Source organism: Pogona vitticeps, chromosome 3, assembly GCF_051106095.1.
Source record: "Pogona vitticeps strain Pit_001003342236 chromosome 3, PviZW2.1, whole genome shotgun sequence".
Classification (NCBI taxonomy): domain Eukaryota; kingdom Metazoa; phylum Chordata; class Lepidosauria; order Squamata; family Agamidae; genus Pogona; species Pogona vitticeps.
In genome coordinates, this window is record NC_135785.1 from 39,907,904 (window position 1) to 39,928,115 (window position 20,212).

A 20,212-nucleotide genomic window follows, 5' to 3' on the forward strand; every position below is an offset into this window, starting at 1 on the left:
CTAATAACTGTGGAGTACCTTTGGGTTTCTGGTAGTGGATAGTTTATGTGCAGGACAGTGGTGATGGATATGTTCCTCTGGCTAATCCTCCAAATCATTGATATGCTGTTTTAGAACATCTCAAGGACTTTATTAAACATTTGCAATCCTTTAAAATACAGTTTTCAAGAAACATCACTATTAAAATGGGATTCTCTTTCTTTGCAAAGATTTAAGACTGGAGAAGAAGTACAGAAGTTTCAAATGCAGTCAGAAGTAATGAAGAATGAATAATTTTACAGTAAGACTACAGTATTTGTGGGAATCGGTTCCAAGCCGCTCCTCCCTGTGGATGAAAAAATTGCAGATATAAGAACCCTATATATAGCATAGTCTCCAGTTGCCTCTAGTGGCCATTTCTGATAGTACGTCTTGGAAACACTTATTTCTGGGGGATGGTATTTAATATTTTCAAGCACAAGATAATTGAAACTGTGGGTACTGATCCTGTATATATCTTTCAATACATAAATGTATCAACCAGTTCAAATGTTTTTCTTAAAAATATTCCAGAGGTGGTTCATTAGTTGATTGTATTTTAATTTTTTTTACTGATAAAGTCTTAACCCACCTCATGTATGAGGTTGAAATTCGGTGTGAAAGAAAAAGTGGGGGGGGGGGTTAGATCTCCAAGTTCCTGAGAAAGATTCTTGGACTTCCTCTGTTCTTCTTAATGCAGAGTTAGGGTTGCTATTTACTGCCATCAAAATCATTATATTTCAGATATTGGTTGAAGCTGAAGAAAATGGAGAATGTTTATTTTGTTTGAGAACCTAAAATTTAGCAGCTGGGTTCAGAATTGCCAACATCTCCTAGGGGTACATCTGCCTATGGAGAGCTTCATCTCTTCTGGAAGTTATTTTGTTCTGAGGAACGGAGTCTTTTAAGACACATTTTGTAAGTAACTGTTCATCATCTACCTACTTCCATATATGAGGCTCTCCAAGATAAATGTGTGTTCATGCACAATTTTCTTTAGTATAAAAGTAAAATTATACTGGGTTAAAATGAATAAACTGGAGCTTACAGCAGACAGGACAGAGGTGCTTCTGGTCATTCAAAAGGCAGATCAAGGAACAGGGATGCAGCCTGTGCTGGATGGGGTTACACTCCCCCTGAACATTCAGATGCATAGCCTGGGAGTACTCCTGGCTTCATCACTTAGTCCATATGTCCAGGTTTTGGTGGTGGCCAGGCATGCATTTGCACAGTTAAAACTAGTGTACCAGATGTGCCCATTCCTGAAGAGGTCTGATTGACCCACAGTGGCACATGCCTTAGTTCCATCCCAGCTGGATTACTGTAACATGAGGCCGTTTATGGAAACTGTTAGGAAACTTCAGTAGGTCCAAAGCACAACAGCCAGATTGCTAAGTGGGGCTGAGCACAGGGATCACATAACCCCCATGTTACTAATAGTTGAATTTTGGTAAAAATTATAAAAATTACATTTTTATTAATAATTCTTTGCTTCTGACTCATACAGAAGCCAAGCATTATCAGAATGGAATCTTAAGAGTGCTATTGTTTGGTTTTTTGAATGTTAAATATTTTGAATAGATACGTTGCATCCATTTCATGCTTTACAGATTGCTATAACACACTCTTTTTTTCAGCAAAGAAAAGTAATGCCAAAACCAAAAGAATTGACCTTGCAGTATATCATATCCCAGCTCAGACAAATGTGCTGTGAATCCTAACACTTTAAAAGGGAGAGACATGTTTACATATTAATTCAAATCCATGAAAGCAAAAAGGGAAAAATCAATTTTCTAGAAAAGCAGTGGTCATTTTATCAATAATACAAATAGATTCCTTTCCGTTATGTCAACACAGCAAACAATCATTTCATGTATTTACTTTACAGGAATCATGTACTGCTTTAGCTAATCTGTTTGTTTATAACTGTTTGTTTCTGTTTATAACAGAAACCTTGACAGGCATTTCTCTCAATGGTAGGAAAATAAACATCCTGCAGCCTTCCATCCATTATGCATTCTTACTGTTCTCTCTTCATCACACTCTCATATGGCAATGCAAAAAATGAATATGAATTGTTACAGCCAGTACTTAATTTGAACTAAGGCTTGACAAGGATCAGATTCAAAATTCATTTTGGGTCCCATAATTTAAACTAATAGCATATGTGATGAGGTATTAAAGTGAGGTATTAAGGTATTAAACTTCTTATAAGTCACTAGTACACTGAGATAAACAAACAAACAAATGTATCCTTCAGATGGATCACTGTGCAATAATCACTCCAAATATATATTAAGAGAAGCAATTAGATTTCATATTGCATATCAGTGGCAGTTATAGAAATGCTCAGCTTCATAACCTGCCCTTACTGAGGCCTGGAACCAGAATGCTTTGCACAGTAAATGTGCAAAGAAAAGGACCAATCATGCCACTGCATGCATGCACACAAAACCCCCTTTTCCTTATCATCCAGAAGCCATAGGTATTCCCTGCACATCTCTTGCATATGTATGTCTCTTACAGAACATGATTTCAGCCCCTGCAGAAATGATTGTTAATAGGCATTTGACTAAAGATGGCATGATCCAGAAAAGTGGTGGTTCATGATGGAACCACAAATCATCATGAACCACCAGAAAAACAAAGCACAAACAGACTTCAGGTAAGTATTTCCATCCCCTAGTCTATATTTCCTCTTTTATTAACTTCTACAAATCAACTCACATCTAATCTACACTTATGTCAAGTTAGCTAACTGCCTGAAGTGAAACTCAGTCATAATTTAAGGAAAATATTCACCTATTACCCATTTCCTAACAATACTGAAAATAAAGAAATTATCTTTCCTCATATTTCTCTTTCCCCTTTTTTCAAAACAAGAAATTCAGTATCATTTTCAGCAGTAGAAAGCACTCAGAAGATTATCACTCAGTGAGCAATACATAAACTGCTAATACCCTATCAAATATGTGCAGGAAACAGATCCATACTTCAATGCGTTATTGGCCAATCTACAAGTGATTCATTTCCAGCAGTTATTTGGTGTTCTATTACAGGTAGTGAAGAAGTATTTGACAACATATACTGTTCAGCCAGAACAATCAACTGACAGGCATTAATTTTCAATTCCATTTTCATGTTCAATTTTGGCTGGCAAACAAAGGCAATGAAAATGTACAGTATATGGCTTTCTTTCTTCAAAGATTACAATAAATAACTCTAATGAGACGCAAATTATCAAAGTGGCATTACATATCAGCTTATAACGAATATTAAATGTGAAATACTGCTGTAAACATGGGATCCTGCTTTAATATTCCTATTTAAGCCATTATATACATTTTGATAGCCACAATACTGAATAATGTTTATTTTTTTCATCTCCATACAGCAGTCTGGAATCATTCACATGAGGTCTTATTTTCCACAAATCATTTAAGTTTGATAAATTATTTCCTTTTTGAATATAACACATATGCACAATATAATTGATATTATACATAAATCATATTTCAATGAGTTTTTATGCAGAAATAAGGAGAAATAATTACTCCTCGATTGGAAAAGAGTTGTGGGACATGTACCTCTCCCAAATGTTTTATAAAAATAGTATAACAGCACAAAATGGTTGGTTTATAAAGGAGCATTTTACAGATCCTTCCATACATTTCCTTTGAAGACATCAATTCTTAGATATATACTCCATGGAGTGAAATCAGTGTGGAAGTATTAGAAATGCATCTTGATGTCATCAGAAGTAATAACTGATACACTACAAGGACAGGCCACTTTTTAGTATCTCAGAAGGAAGATTAATACATTCTGCTGTACAAGTGTACCACTTTAGAATGCGTGTGGCAAGGAATTTCTTCATCTGAAACCAACCTTCTTGTGGAAAGCAGGTAGCAATGTAAAGGCAGCCATAAAGACAGTAGTAAGAATCAGCAATGATGAAAAATTGCTTATCTGGGGAGGACTTTATTTCAATTCCACCAACTTCTGAAGTTCTTTTAGTGAGGATACTAGAGAGTGCCTTCTCAGTGGCTGCTCCCAGGCTTTGGACTGCACTCCCCCAAGAGGCTGGGTTGCCTCCCCCTCTTGTCCTTCCATCATCAGGCAAAGACTTTCCTTCTCAGACAGACTTTTAAGCACTACATGAGGGAGTGGTGTCTCAGGAGTGCTTTATTTAGAGATATTTAAATGTTTTATAGCAGCAATTTTTAAACTTTTCTTTACCACAGGACTCCCTGTAAATATTTTTGCTTCCATGGGCCACCAAGACTTAACTCAATATTTAAAACCGAAAAGTACAAGAAATGTTTATTTAAAGTTTCTCATGAAGGGTCTTCAGATTTGGAGAAAACAGGGAAATAATTTAATCTATTAACACACAGACTACTATTATAATATTTTTATTGGAATGATTCCATACAAATTTTAAATAATAATATTACCACACTGACACGGACTGACTCTGACTCTGTTCCCGCAGCTTCTGTCTGCACAGTAGCAAGAAATGCCACATCTTGTCTCTCAGCAAGTCAGTGTCATTCATTTGCATGTTCTCACCGTGTCCAGAAATATCAGACAATTATTTGCTATCAAACAGTTATTTTCATAACCAATTTTTACATTTGTTTGCTTTTAAAGGAGGCGGTAGGTTAGTGAAACCAGGTTTTAATCAAACAAGCAAGGGGAATTTTGTTCTACGTTTCCTTTTCTTCCTTGCTTTCTTTCATTAATTCTTTCTTTCTATTTTAACTGCAAAATATAACATTTCTTCAAGCCTTTGCGAACCCCCTGTGAGAACATCACAACCCCGCCCCCAGAAATCTGCAGACCACAGGTTAAGAACCTAGGTTTTAGAGAATTTTTTTTGAATTTGTTATACCTCATTAGTTTAAGTACTATATTAAATATTTTAATGTTTTTAAAAAGTAGTTTGGCATTTTTAAACTGTTGATTATTGTATAGTTTTAATTGTTGACAGCTGCCTTGGGTCCCTTATGGGGAAAGAGGTGGGATATAAATAATATAAAGAAGTAAATAATTAAGAAATGCAGCAGAAATATTTGCACTGATATTTTTAAAACCCTCTCCCATATTACCAAAGTTTCCCTTTCATAATACTTTGGTCTTTACTCATAGTTCAAATGGACAATCCTGTTGGTGTCACCCCTTTGATGACAACTGCCTAATTCTGAGCCTGTTCCACTAGTAACTAGTGATTTTCCAGATAAGATTCAATAGATTTGGCCAATAATAGAGTGTTTCCTAGTATATTTCTGGCTCACTCATAGCCAGAGTGAAACGAGGGACCCTGTGATAATGACAACAACAGTCTGGTTAGCATAAACAAATAAGTAATACCATGAGGTCTTTTTGAAAAATAAAGTTCCAAGTTCTGTCTCTCTTACAGGAAACAGCTACAAATGCCAGCACCTCCTCCAACCCCATGATCATCACATTCCTTGTGTATTCAGTGCCAAGTTAGAAAGAGGAAAAGATTCTGCTCATGTAGAGACTCTAGCACAGAGGTGTAAAACTCAATTTCTTCTTGGGCTGGGCTTGGAATTCTGGGATTAGAAGTTCCGCTGGGTGGATTCCTAGCATTCTTTATGGAGCATTATGGGTGACTGAGTAAGCACCTGCACATTGTGTACTGCACAGTAAGCAGGCAACACTGTGAGGGCCACATGAAACAGCCCGGCTGGCCGATTCGACCCACGGGCCTTGAGTTTGATACATGTGCTCCAGCACATGAGAGCAAGAACTCTTCTTTTTCAGATGCAAGAGTGAGTGATGCCTTCTATTGGACCACTAAAAAAAAATTGCAAGCTTTCGTGAATGAAGTCCACTTCCTCTGGCTAAGCACACCTCCTTCATGGGTAGTACAGAAAAACTGTAGAAAAAAGTCCAATAGTTGATCATACATGTCTGTGAGACAAGATCCAGTTCTTCTTGAAGCTGTGCCACTAGTGACTTTGTAGTAAGGCCTGGAATCCCTGCCATTGAGTCTAAAAGGATTCTAGTTATCCTATGATTGCCTCCCACACACACTCTCATTGCTTGTTTGAAATGTATAGTTCCTTTTTAGCTGTGGATATTGGGAGAAAAGAAAAGTCAGAGACTTAGGAGCTTATAGCACAGTGGCCATACAGGGCATGAAAATGATAGCCTTCTTCTATTTTCCTCCCTGCCAACCAGTATTCATATGGTTTCCTAAACATGGAAACTAAAAATTCAAAAATCAGTATTGACTAGTAGCCATTGGTAGAAATTCATTCTCCATGAATTTTTCAATCCTTTTTGAAACTGTTGAGTTAATGGCCACCACCACCATCCCTTAATCTATCCTAGCTCTAGCCTAGAAATATTGCAGCGATCTAAAATCTTTTGCCAAGAGTGATCTGGGTGCAAGCAGGGGGAATGCAAGCTTGCAAAATGGAGACTGAGATTTTCCCTGGAGTACAAGCCAGCAATGGCTAGTGTCTATAGTTAATCTACTCATGACAAAAGTGTAACTCTGAAGGAACTGTTTTGTTCTTAATGAATGTGCTAGCACCTCTGGCTAGCATTCTGTAGGATATCTGAAACATTTATTCTTAGACTATATATTTAACTACTAGTTATTTGATCTTTTCAGGAAATACAAACGCTAGTGAATTATAAACACGGTGCAGTGAAATTTTAGGGCTTCTGGTTTTACCTTTCTCAATTACATAATTTCATACTTAAAACCATGCTCCATATATTCCAAAGAGCATGATACTGCTACCCCTGTGAGCCATCAACCTTTGAGCATCATGTACAGAGCAGCATTGTCTCAGAAGAGAACAGGAGCCACTTTCCTGATGGCATGTAAAAAAACACAAAATAGTTCTGAAATGTATGAAAACGCCAGTCATTTTAGCCCTCTGCTGTGCTTTGCCCAAATATTACTTTTTACCTTCTCAGAGAGGTTACCATAACTTTCTTCCCAAAAGGGTATAGTGTAAACCAGTAGATACACTGATAGCCACATATACAGTACAGCAATATGCCTCAAAACAAAAAGGGTTCTATATGGACCCAGGAAGCAATTCTGAAATGGAGTGTGGAATTCTCTGCATGTTCATTGTTCTGGCAAGAGAGGCAATCGTATTTAACTAACAGCAGGAGGGAAGGTGCCACCTTATCTGCTGCCAATAACAAAGAGATATTGTTTGGCTGTTTGATGAAGCTCATGTCAGCATCATTATTCTGGGGACTCTGCCTGCCTGTGATAACCACCAGCAAGGAGATTGAGAGGTCACATAACATAACAACATTCCTATCTGACAAATATTGACTAACTTCTGAGCATATAATTTAGTTTGAAATAACCTTCCAGATCTTTAACTTTCACTTTACTCACTGTATGGACAAACACTTGCTGAAATCATTCTCCACTCAGTGACGAGCAGTCTCTCACATAAATGAGCAAATTAATGACAGCTCAAGCAGCATCTGTCAATTGGTGTGAAAATTAATTATTCCATTAATAACTACATTGATTAAATTTTACTTTAAAAGCATGTCAGACAATGTGACTCATTAATTTCACTTGAAATCCCACTCATGTGTACCAATTGATTTTTCCCATATGGCAGTGCTCTCAGCTATACTCAATTCACTTCCTTCCTCTGTTTCAAACAGAGCGATGCTTTGAAAACTTGTATTAGCACACTTCTCTCTGAAAGCATAACAAATTATTTGCACAGACAGGAATGATCACATTTCTTTACTAAACTATTTATTTCTACCATTTTGCTTCTTCAGATAAGCCATTGAACATTCAGTTAAAATGTTAAAATTGCACTGAGGCTAAGTGTATGACATTTGTTTCAGTATTAAATCACAACACTCTTTAAAATGAACCAGATCTTCAATTTAAATTGCTTTCAACCACTATCCCTAATAAAAAAAAGTGAGGAGTCAGGGATTTGTCTCTGTCAAAAAAGACTCTGAATGCAGCAGCATGAGTGTTTCCAGCCCCTGCTGGCGCATCAAAGAGAAGGGAGTCAGGAATTTCTCACTGTCAGCACTGCTTCTGAGCAAGCTAATTTTGAGAAAACAGGCACAAGGAGAATCCAGATGAAACCTGGTAACCAGGCAGTAGGGCAACTCAGAGCCTAAATGTGTGTGAAATTACATAGTCAACAGCATAGTGGCGGCAGCTGCAGTGGTTGCTGCCATTTACACTAGGCCTTGTGTCCCATGCAGAAATGTGGGTAGTTTTTCCAGATCTTATGGTGCTGGTGAGTTTGTGAAAAGCTCACAGACAAGAGGTTTTTTTAAAAACATTTAACCCAACCCTTACGTTGCTGTCGACACAGCTAATGAATACAGCAAGATGGTTCAGAGTCATAGTGTTGGTGCTCACTCCATGATTTATCCAAATAACATAATGAGCCCAAGCATGTGCACCTATCAATTCCCCTCACCCCCACTAGCATCCTCTCATTGCTTGCTTTTCATTGTGCTTATGCTGAAGGGGATTGTTGGAGCAAGTTTTGAATGGATGCAGGGAATAGGTACGTGCAGCCCCCAGACCTCTTAGAGATTTCCCACTCTGCATTAGAACTTCAGATGAGGATGGGTAAACTAAATAAAAGAAAAAGGAAATGCAGACTGTATTTTAAAAATTACTGAATTATATGTTTCACATAGTATTTATGGGGATAACACTCTGGGGACCTTTAAATTTGATATTATTTATGGCCTCCATATGTCTCAGACCAGCATGGATTTTCGCACACTCATATCACCCAACCAAGCCCTGTGTTCCAGGAAGTAAATTGTTTTCCACTGAATCTGCATTGAGGTATTGCCTATAATGAGAGACCATCAGCCCCTCAGATTTTGGACAGGGAGATTTACAATTGGTCATATCAGAGATTGACCCTGGGAAATTCTGCATACAAAGCATATGCTCACACATATGAATGCAAACACAGCAATTTTTAGCTTATGTTGTTATGATGACCTATTCAATATTTTCTTATTAAACATAATAAACGAGGTGGGAAAATGGTGTCCTCTGACTCATGGCACATCTGAGATTGATAAGATTTATCAGGTTCAAGAGATATCTTATATTTGTTGTACTATGAAATATGGATTAAGGCAAGAAATCAAACTTACTAATAACTGAGTGCCATCAGGTCAATTCTACTCTTTTCAATGTTTTCTAGGTAGAGAGTACTAAGAAGTTGTTTACCATTCCTTTCTTTTGGGGGCATCCTGGGACTGTGCAGCTTGCCCTAGGATACATAAGCTACTTCTTCTCCTGAAATACACAGAGGGAAATAGAACTTTCAACTTCTGGCTCAGCAGCCAGAGAGCTAACTCACTCAGCTGTCCAACCAGCCTCAAGAAGACATACATAGGGAATTATGTTGTCACTTGAACAAAGTGGTGGTTCCCACAGAACCCCACTGGCCAAGTTCCTCAAAGTAGTTCCGATTATTAAATTATTTATTTACTTTTGTTTAGTTTTTCCAGTGTATGTCATGAAGCAAGCTGCCATGCAGGGCTATACGGGGGGGGGGGGGACTTTTGTTAGTAGCAACTAGAGACATATGAATAAATGTTAGTCAAGCTCTCAGTAGCTCAAGGCCTCTTCATCAGGCACATCATTTAAAAATATACACATAAACATATGTTATCTGGAAGCTGAGTCATGGCAACTGGACTTCTTTCTTATTACGTAGAAACATTTTGCTACTCATCCAAGTTGCTTCTTCAGTCTGAGGAGAGTTGGTGGGAGATCCCAGATATATCCTCCACGTTGATTGCACTTCTCCCTGGTCTGAATAGGCTGCTATGACTCAACTTCCAGATAACCTTGGCTGGATGACTGAGAATCTTCACAGATAAACATTTCTCTTATGTTGCTCCTGGCATTTCATGCATGGCTCCACTAAATGCACTCAACAGAGAAATCAGAAATAATAAACAAAAAGTTGTGAGCTGAGTTATTACTTTGTATAAAAGCAGAGAATAGTCCTGATTTCTTGCCTTCTACTGGAGATTTCCTTGCATCTTATAAAGTTCTCACTGCAATATATTAGGATATTTTATGAAACTAGGATTTCCTGATGAACCAGGTATTTCTGTTTTCAAAAGTCCCCACCCACCAAATGAACTAAAGTATAGCTACACCTCGAGGAAACATTCTTCCTCTAATGAGACCAGTTGGCTGAATCAGGACCTGGAAGTTTTGTTGGAGACCCCATCTTTTCCTGTTCACTCTTTGCCTAGCATGTTTCCTCATCCCTGCTTACTGACTGTGTAAGTCTACATTTCTGGGACTGTTTTTCTCCTGTAGCAACTTGACAGGATTGACTCAGGGTTGCTCTTGGGCTTTGCTTTTGGATTTCTGGTAGGATTCTACTACTAGACGTCTTCCTTTACCCTGACTTTAGACTCCCATGGTCAGGCACATTTTCTGCTTCAGGCTTCAAATACTTTGCTTTTAGGGGCAGCTGCCTAGGAGCAGGCAGGAGTACCAGGAGGGCACATCTGGGCTTATGAAAACTGTCTGATGGGCTGCATAGTGCCTGCATATCCCATGTGTGTAGAAGGCTCACTACTAGCTAACAAGGATTGTTTTTCCAGTACCATTGCGGGGTTCCTGAAACATGAAGCTCAGCAGTCATGACACTGGTGCTCCACTCCCTGCCTTTTTCCAAACGTTAAGAGTGGCCCAAAACTCATGGACACACCTGCTCTCACATCAGTCCCTTCCTCTTGAAACTGATTTGTTTGTTGGCTGACATTACAGAAGTGCACCAGACACACAGATGCCTTTTCATGCTGCCAGTGACCCCTGGTATCAACTGGGAACATGTGAAAATAGAGACAGGGTTTCAGCCATTTTACCATACATACATATATACCCTGTTTTCCTGAAAATAAACCCTAACCTGAAAATAAGCCCTAGTATGATTTTTCAAGATGCTCGTAATATAAGCCCTACACCCAAAATAAGCCCTAGTTAAGTGAAACCACGCCCTCCACCACTGTGCAGCATTGTGCAGCAACCAACATGACTATAAAATAAAACATCCCCTGAAAATAAGCCATAATGCGTTTTTGGAGCAAAAATTAATATAAGACCCTGTCTTATTTTCGGAGAAACACGGTAGTTTAGGCTGTCATTGTAGACTTTTAAAACTGGGAGTGAACTTTGTTGAAACCAGTGGGACTTAAAATCCAGATTTTTACATGTTGGCTTACATTGTTAACTCATGATCCTGCACAATGCCTAACAATAGCTCAAGTCAACACATACATACATACATACATACATACATACATACATACATACATACATACATACATACATACATACATACATACAGTTTTTAAAAATATCAGACTTCCTCCTCTTTCAGCACTGTTCACCCTGCATTTATCTCCCCTTTTGGGAGACCCAGAAAATCATAGCAATTCCTTGATAGCTGGAAATCCTTTCCTATGAAGTTTAGCTGGCTGACTTTTAGATAAACATAACAACTTGGACCAGCACACTAGGTTTAAGCTTTCTCTGGCCTGAGTTTAAATAATGATTTAGAGCAGAGAGTTTGGCATTTTTAGTTTTACTTTGCTGTGACTTAGAATTTGTATTAGAATTAACTCTTATTGTGTATTGTTTTGAGTGTAATGGTAGGCAGGGAAACGCTTAACATTACCAAAGAAAATATCTTACTTAACCTTATTATTTTAAGAAGTGTGTAAGCCACTTTGAGCACTATTTTTGAATGCAAAGTGTGGTTTAAATAGAAATACAGCTACTTACCACAAACAACGACATATAAATATGAGCCAAATAAAAGGAATCTGTGCATTTTGGCAGAACAAAAAGATTGAAAGCATAACAGGGTGCAATGGCAGCCCCACAGATACCACGCACAGCTACGTCTCCAGAAATGTTCTACAAAGCAATTTATATAAGCAGTGAACAGGCATTATTATAAACAATGCCAGGACATTTGGGGCTTGGGGGGATGGCACAGTGCTGTCTTGATTTCATTTCATTTCATTTTGGCCAGAATTAGGATTGTTCTGAAAATACACCAAAATGAAAACCTGAAAACCTGTCCATTTTACCAATGAGCTGGGCACACCTACAGAAACTTAAAACATCTTTTTCATTTTTATATTATTGTCAATCTGGAATACACATTCTTGAAAAAAAATCTCTAAAAGAAATGATCCTGTCCCTTTTAGGAGTGGCATGAGATAAATGGGGAAAGGGAAGAGTGCTCTTTTATCTTTAGGCTAGACACATACATTTTATTTCTCTCTACTACTGATTTCACACACACAAAAACCAAAAGACTAAAAACAAATAAGCTAGTTTTTACAAAAATCTTTAACAATTGCAGAGCTCTAATGCACATGAGTTCTTTTTGTGACTGAAGGTTTGCTGAAGGAGAAAATGAGCAATAGGTGTGATTACTGTTTAGTTCTCTCCAGCTTCCTCCCACCCCACCCCTATTTATGCTTATTTATTAGCAACCTTCACTCCTATCATTGGAACAGACTGAAATGTAATGGGGACATCCAACTGCTGAATTAACATCAGTGAACAAAATCAGTTCAGAGGAGTAAAAGAATTTTGTTCTATAATCTGATTTTACACTCTGGATAAAACTCTGTTCTTGCTCAGGTCAGGTAGAGAGGTTTGAACAGAAGCAACAGAATCCTATCAAACAGGTTATTTGAATTTTTCAGTTTCATAGACCTCTTTTAAAGAGGCACACTCTTTTACTGAAAGTGTCACCGAAACTGCAGGCAGAAATAAAATAACTGAACAAGATGCATCTAAACCTATTTTAGTAACTTGCATAAAATAATTGGAAGAAGACTATGTCTGAGATCAACCAAAGCTGTTCAGCTCCTTTCCTCCAGCCATTTCTTTGATCCTCTGCCTGGCATAAGAAAAAGGAATGACAGATATGAAAAAAGCTATGTGTAAGTGGATGGTAGAAATGAGACACTATAACAGTCAATTTAAACAAGATCAAGGTGTAACTGAGTGGTATATGAGCCTCCGTCTGTTTTCAGTTGGATCTTGCTTACCTGGTGTCAGCATTCCAGTTTCTGAAATGTAATACCCTCGAAATATCCAATGACACCCTCTGTGGTGAATGATGTTTCCTCCATTCCCCAGCATGCAGTTACCTCATGAGGAAAAATGCATGATATATATGTTTTGAAGCATTCACTATTTAATATTTATGCTCTTGATACTTCTGGAAAAGAATACCAATTACTTCGATAATCCCTAACTTGTTTATTACAACTGCTTTGTTTGGATACGGCCTTTGAGATTAAATCTCTCTAAATGATTCCATAATTGTACCACATACATCTTTCCAAAAGAAGTTTTTTAGATTTGTGTGGTTTGGATGACAAATCAAGGAATTCCTCAGGCAACTGCTGCCTGGGAAATTCTGGTGGTTGCAGTCCAAAAAAACCCCATTAATCTGCATACCTTTGTTATGTTGTTACCTGATGTCAAGTCACCTTGGTAAAGTAAATTGTAATTTGGTGAATGATTTGAGATTTGTGATTGACTTATTCATTTACACACGTCAAGTCACCTCAGACTTATGGTGACCGTAATGGATATTCTGCAAGATATACTGTCCTGAACAGGCCCTCTCATTTCTTTTAAACTCAAGGCTGTTACTTCCTTTATGAGTCAACCCATGTCATATTTGGTCTTCCTCTTTTCCTGCTGCCTTCAACATTTCATAGCACTGTTCTCTTTTTCTCATGGAATTTTGCCTTCTGATGATGTGTCCAAAGTGCCCTTAGTTTTGTCATTTTTGTCTCCAGATACGAGTATACGTAGTTCAGGCTGGATTTGCTCAAGGGCCCATTTGTTCATCTTTCTAGTCATCCAGGCATACCTCTAGAGGAAAGGTATTTTTGTAGTGTGTGAACAGAAAAATTAGGAAGTCGTTTGTTTTTGTTTTTTTACAGCAAAAAGACGAATGTCTGCTACATCTCAGTGGTGAAAGAGGCACATTCCTGAACATCACATTCCAGTTTCTCTAACAGAAAAACACACGCTGCCTTTCCCCACTTCCTCAGAGAGAAACAAACCCAGAAAGAAAATAATTTAAGGATTAGTTCTGGTGTTTTAATCTGAGATCCTACAGAAGGATTTGACAGCCACTGTATTAAACAGTGGGGACAATGCATGTGGTGTGCTTTTTCCAAGAGAAGTAGTAAACTAATGTGAAAATGTTATAATAGGCAACGCCAAACTGAAGCACTCCCAGTCCCTGGGCCTGTATTTTATACAGCCAATGCTGTTTAAATATTAAAATAATTTCATTTCTTTGAAAACAGAATATTCTACAAAATATATGCATCCATTGACATCAAGTTTATGTTAATAGTTCTGACAGAATTTGAAAGAATTAATATGCACATGCCAAAGGAGGCCAGTGGCTCAGATGTTGGTGAAGTACTGATATGTTCTTGTTTTAGTCCAAAATTTACACCATCAACTCAACAGGCTAAACTCTGTCCCTCAAATAGGTTCAGAATACTACACAGTCCCTTTAACATTATTTTACTATACAACTGTCTATTGTCTGCTGTACTGTCAGAAGTTGTACAAGACTTCTGCAGTGTTGAAGGTGAGCAAGACACACTGCATATTTTTATAATTTTCACAGATGTTGCTATCTTCAAATGTAGGCAGACATTAACATGTTGGAACTCAGAAGAAAGCACAAAGGTTAAAGACCAAATCTCTTTCAGATGAGTTTACACACCTTTTCATTTATTTTTATATGGCAATCCACAGATCAAATGCTGAAGTAATGAGTGTTTATATACAATTGTTACCCTGTAAAGGATTTACCTAACGTGCTTTCCAACTCAGTTGTGTGTTCCCTCTCTGTTGGCAGATAATGTAGCAAATTATTCTATCAGTTAATTCTCACTCCCCATTGGGAAGGTCTTCATTTAAAACCTTGAATCATTTTCTGTCATTATGAACTCATCAGTATTCCTTTTCTTATCTTTTTCTTTTCAACTTATGTAAACAGGCTTTTAGATTCCAGGCTGCTAGGTGTTATAGTATAGTTTGGAAAGTACAATAAAGTCAGATATGATTATCTCAGATATAGAAGGGTTCTCTTATTCAGTTTATTTAACAGACAGTGAGAGTTACATGAAAGTAAGTCAACCCTACCTTACATTCACATAGACTTGGCTGTGATCAAAAATCTTTGTGTCTTTGTCTCAGGTAACACAGAAACACAGCAGCCCTGAAATTAAAAGGCGCCTTCTTCTTGGGAGGAAAGCGATGACAAATCTTGACAGCATCTTGAAAAGCAGAGACATCACCTTGCCAACAAAAGTCCGAATAGTCAAAGCTATGGTTTTTCCTGTCGTGATGTATGGAAGTGAGAGCTGGACCATAAAGAAAGCAGACCGCCGAAGAATTGATGCCTTTGAATTGTGGTGCTGGAGGAGGCTCTTGAGAATCCCCTGGACTGCAAGGAGAACAAACCTATCAGTTCTAAAGGAAATCAACCCTGAATGCTCACTTGAAGGACAGATCCTGAAGCTGAGGCTCCAGTACTTTGGCCATCTCATGAGAAGAAAAGAGTCCTTGGAAAAAACCTTGATGTTAGGAAGGTGTGATGGCAAGAGGAGAAGGGGACGACCGAGGATGAGATGGCTGGACAGTGTCTGCGAAGCAACCAACATGAACCTGACACAACTCCGGGAGGCGGTGGAAGACAGGAGGGCCTGGCGTGCTCTGGTCCATGGGGTCACGAAGAGTCGGACACGACTAAATGACTAAACACACACACAACACAGAAATACTTCAAACATTTTCTAGACTCAGCAGCTAAACTAAATAGCTCTTAATAGTGATATTAATATTTTATATTGGCTGAAGTATGACTGTTGAATTAAGTACAGTGGTGCCTCCACCTACGACCATAATCCATTACAGAAGATGGACATAACTTGAAATGGCCGTAAGTCGAAGCACAATTTCCCATAGGAATGCATTGAAATGCAATTAATCTGTTCTAGCTAAAGAAAGAAATCACCAAAAATTAAAAATTAAAAAAATCAAAATCACTGCAAGACTCATTGGAAACCTGATTAATCCCTTCCAGCCAAAGGGGGGGGGGGGGGAGAGAAAATCAATCAAGCATGCAAGACCCATTGGAAATGCACAGAAAACAAATGGAGCAGATCAGAAATGCACAGAGAACAAAGGGGGCAGGTTGGAAATGCAAAGAAAACAAAGGAAAAAGTGAGGGAAGCATACAGGACCCATCGGAAATGGGGAAACCCCCTTAAAAGCAACCAAACCCCCTAAGACCTATCAGAAATGGGGGGAAAGCCAAACAAACAGACAACCCCCCAAGACTTATTGGAAATGGGGGGAACAACCCCCCAAAACCCATAGGAAATGGGGAAAATAATCCAAAAAAGCAATAAATCCCCCCAAGACCAATTGGAAATGGGGAAAAAAACCCAAAAAACAAGCAAACCCCCAAGACCTACCACAGCACAGAAACATAACCCCACCAGCTCAAAACCACATTGCAAAAACACTCAGAACAGTTTTTAAAAAGTTTTAAAAACAGTTTTTACAAGGCAGCCTGAAGCCTCCCTGCAAACACACACACACGCTCTCAGAAGCAGGAGGAGGCAGCCCCATGCCTCTGATGATGACACACACTCTCTAACTGCTGGGGTGAACGAGCTACAAAGAAGCAGCCTTGTCGCCACCTACAGTTAGCATTTTGAATTTCCTGCCTTTTTCCCCTGTCCTTTTCTGTTCATAAGTGGAAGCTCTGTCGCAAGTAGAAGCAAAATTTTGCAGCTGGACCTGCTCGTAACTCAAAAGGATCATAAGAAGGGACGTTCATAAGTGGAGGCACCACTATGTACTAATTTTAGTGTTTTAACACAAACATCATGCTGTTTGTGTGGTATTCCCCATGCCACTTCCTTCCAGAGGTTCAGTGTACATTTGGCAACTATTGCATGATAGGCAGACAGCTCATCACATCAGATATAGTGAAACCTGCATCTCCTGAATGTCTGTCATGAAGGTGGTAAACACCCAATGGCTGATTGGTGTAATAAGTTACGTGAGACTAGTCCCAGTTAAGCAGTGAGTTTTGGTGAGTCGACTCCTCCATACATTCCATTGATTCAATCATTCTACTTCAGTGGCAACTTTCCTTAGTGTAGCAAGTCACAACTACAGTGGTGCCCCGCATAGCAATGTTAATCTGTTCCAGGAAAAATGTCGCTATCCGGAAACGTCGCTATGCGGGGGGAACCCCATAGGAATGCATTAAACTCCATTTAATGTGTTCCTATGGGGACAAAACTCACCGCTAAGCGGGAATCCTCAATCCAGCCACCATTTTTGCCATGTCGGTAAGCGAGGAATTGGCGCGAAAACGCTGTGGGCAGCCATTTTCTTCTTCCAGTGGCCATTTTGGAACTGCAATCAGCTGTTCCAAAAGATCGCAATGCGAAGATCGGAAAGCAAAACGCTTACCGATCATTGCAATGCGATGTTTACCCTATTCAGAACATCGCACTGCGATCGCATTAGCGATCGCAAAAAAGCGTCGCTATGCAGATTCGTCATTAAACGGTGCGCTCGTTAAGCGAGGCACCACTGTATAGGCCCATTGGAACCAATGGAAATTACAGAGCAGCTGACTCATCAAATATCATCAGATTCAATTGGCTTATTAATGTGACTTATTATACTAAACAACAGGAATTCTGCCGCTGTGTATGAAAAAAAAGTGCAAAGCATTCTACAGATATGTCTAGGAAACAGTGTTTGAGACTGAGAGGGAGATGATGTGCAGGCACTCCTGAGAATAGTGTCAACTGCTGATGCATTTGTTTCTCCATCACTGTCATGCTACAAAAATTCTAAAATAATGCAGGAGTTGCTGGCATTCTGGAAGGAGGAATGTTTTGGAAGCATATTCTTCCGATACTGATGCTCTTCTTGCAATTTTGTGGACTAAAGATAAGCCTTTGTGCTAACTAAGAGACAACATGGCATATTACGTTTCAATACATGCAAACATGCTGGGTGACCACATATTTGCCTCTATTATTTTGGCTGTATGTGTACGATCCCTAGTGCCCCCATCTTTTCTTAATCCACCTTCAACTTAAGATATTTCTCACTTCATTTATGGTACAATTCTTTGTTGTAAAATCTTGAAAAATGAAAGTGATGGTCTAGTGACTGAAATCCTCGGCATCTTCTTTCTTTGAATTTTATTCAAACTAAAGAACTAATCATTCATAAACTTATCAGAGAAAACCGTGACAAGGAAATGAATTCTTACCCTTAATATTCTGAATTTGAATCTTTATGTATTCAACCATGTTTGAGATGCCTCTCTGAAAGGCTCCTCATCTTTAATAACTTAATGGTAGATAGGTACAACCTTATCCTTTCCATGTTGGGAAGAGGTCTACTATTATATTTTGCCATGGAGATTGTTATGACTTATTCAGTCTACTCTTTTACTTTAAAAAAGTAAGCCAACATTTACAATTTTCTGGTATTTAAAAGAGATAAAATGTTATTTGGAACAGGACCAAAGTTATGTTCAGTAGTATATATTTTAATCTCAGGTACTTTGTAAGTTTAATTTTTATTTCCAAAGCTAATATGGAACAGAAACCTTGACATTTCCGAAAACTGGTAATAAAAGGACACAGTCTTGACTACTAAATCAGCAGTCCTTTCCTCTGATTATCTTGAGGATGAGAGCTTAGCCTCTAGTCAGTATTTGATGAATGTAGCTCCCTTTAATCACCCAATCTACTGGCATCCTTATTGTAAAGTCCTTCTAACCAGCCTACTGGTTGATTCCCTACTTAAATCTCATGTGCAAGGAAAGCATGAAAGAGAAAATCAGCTGTAAAAACAAATCTCTTTATAAATTCTGTAATTTAGCTTTCTATCAAAACCTGAAGATCTGTATATTCTTCATAATGAAAGGAGGTAAGCAAGCCAGTATGTTGAAGAAGGTCACCATACAAAGCAAAGGAAGGACTTGTTCACAGTTGCTTTATGTTCTGGACAACACGAAGACCACACAGAGAGAGAGAGAGAGAGAGAGAGAGAGAGAGAGTTCCTCGTCTACTTAAAAAAATTAGAGGAAGCATAGGATGATGTGGGGACAAAAAAGATCAGAGCAGACTTTTCATTTGAAATTTTATTTACATCAGGTATGGCAATGTTACTGGAACAATGTGGGTCTTTCTGGTCAGTGAGTTTCCTGGTCTTCAGTACAACAATGCTGGTACGGGAAGCAACCATTTTGTTCCTATGACTCATACTTTTCCAGTGCACATACTTTTAAAGTATCCCATAGAGCTGGCACCCACACAGTCTAGGAAGTATATGTATTAAGTTTAGTTGTACAGGAATAAGTAGTGCTGATAGGAATAGTTTCCTACAAAACTGAGTGTATTATGGCACAAACAGAGTAAGAGGGAGGTCAATAATTTTGCCAGCAGAGATTAGGGGATTAAAATTAGACGACAGACAAACAGAGGAGACAGAAAGGTGAGATATGATCAAGTGTGAAGCTGAATTTTCAGCATCAGAATGAAGAGAATAGGAGTAGTTCTCCAAGGTCACAAAGGGGGAAGAGAAAATACTTTGTGATGAACTGACTATGTCGGGAGCAAAGGAGAGAAAGGAGGCAAAGATAAACCCAAGGTTTAATGTCTGTTCAATAGAGCAGATGGTGATGTTGTTAATGTGTGTGAGATGCTGGCCTGGGAGAGAAGATAAGAAGTCAGGCAGATTATGACTTGGTATTTGCAGGTTTAAAAGAAACTATTGAGACACTGGCAAAAGAATATACTGAATATCGAACATGTGAAATCAGGCCACTGGCACTGAACATGAGTAAAGAGAAGCAAGCAGAAATAACAGCATCCAGTTCCAATACTTCAGTCTATACTCAAGTATCGTAGCAGTGTCCTGTTATGTTTGTCCAGGCTCATTTAACGTTATTGATATTAAAACTATTAAAATTACAACAAAGCTTTTCATCAGCGAGTCTGCTTGCTTGGCTTGGCTTCTTAATGAGTCTGCTTGTTTGGTTTG

The 20,212-nt window shown here is 38.5% G+C and overlaps 1 protein-coding gene and 1 long non-coding RNA gene across 3 annotated transcripts in view; one reads left to right on the forward strand and one right to left on the reverse strand.

Moving 5' to 3' along the window:
• CLSTN2 (calsyntenin 2) overlaps positions 1-20,212 on the reverse strand; it is a 496,583-nt gene that overhangs the window by 166,611 nt on the left and 309,760 nt on the right. The window lies entirely within an intron of this gene.
• LOC140706016 (uncharacterized) overlaps positions 1-20,212 on the forward strand; it is a 92,154-nt gene that overhangs the window by 37,912 nt on the left and 34,030 nt on the right. The gene's annotated exons all lie outside the window — the stretch shown is intronic.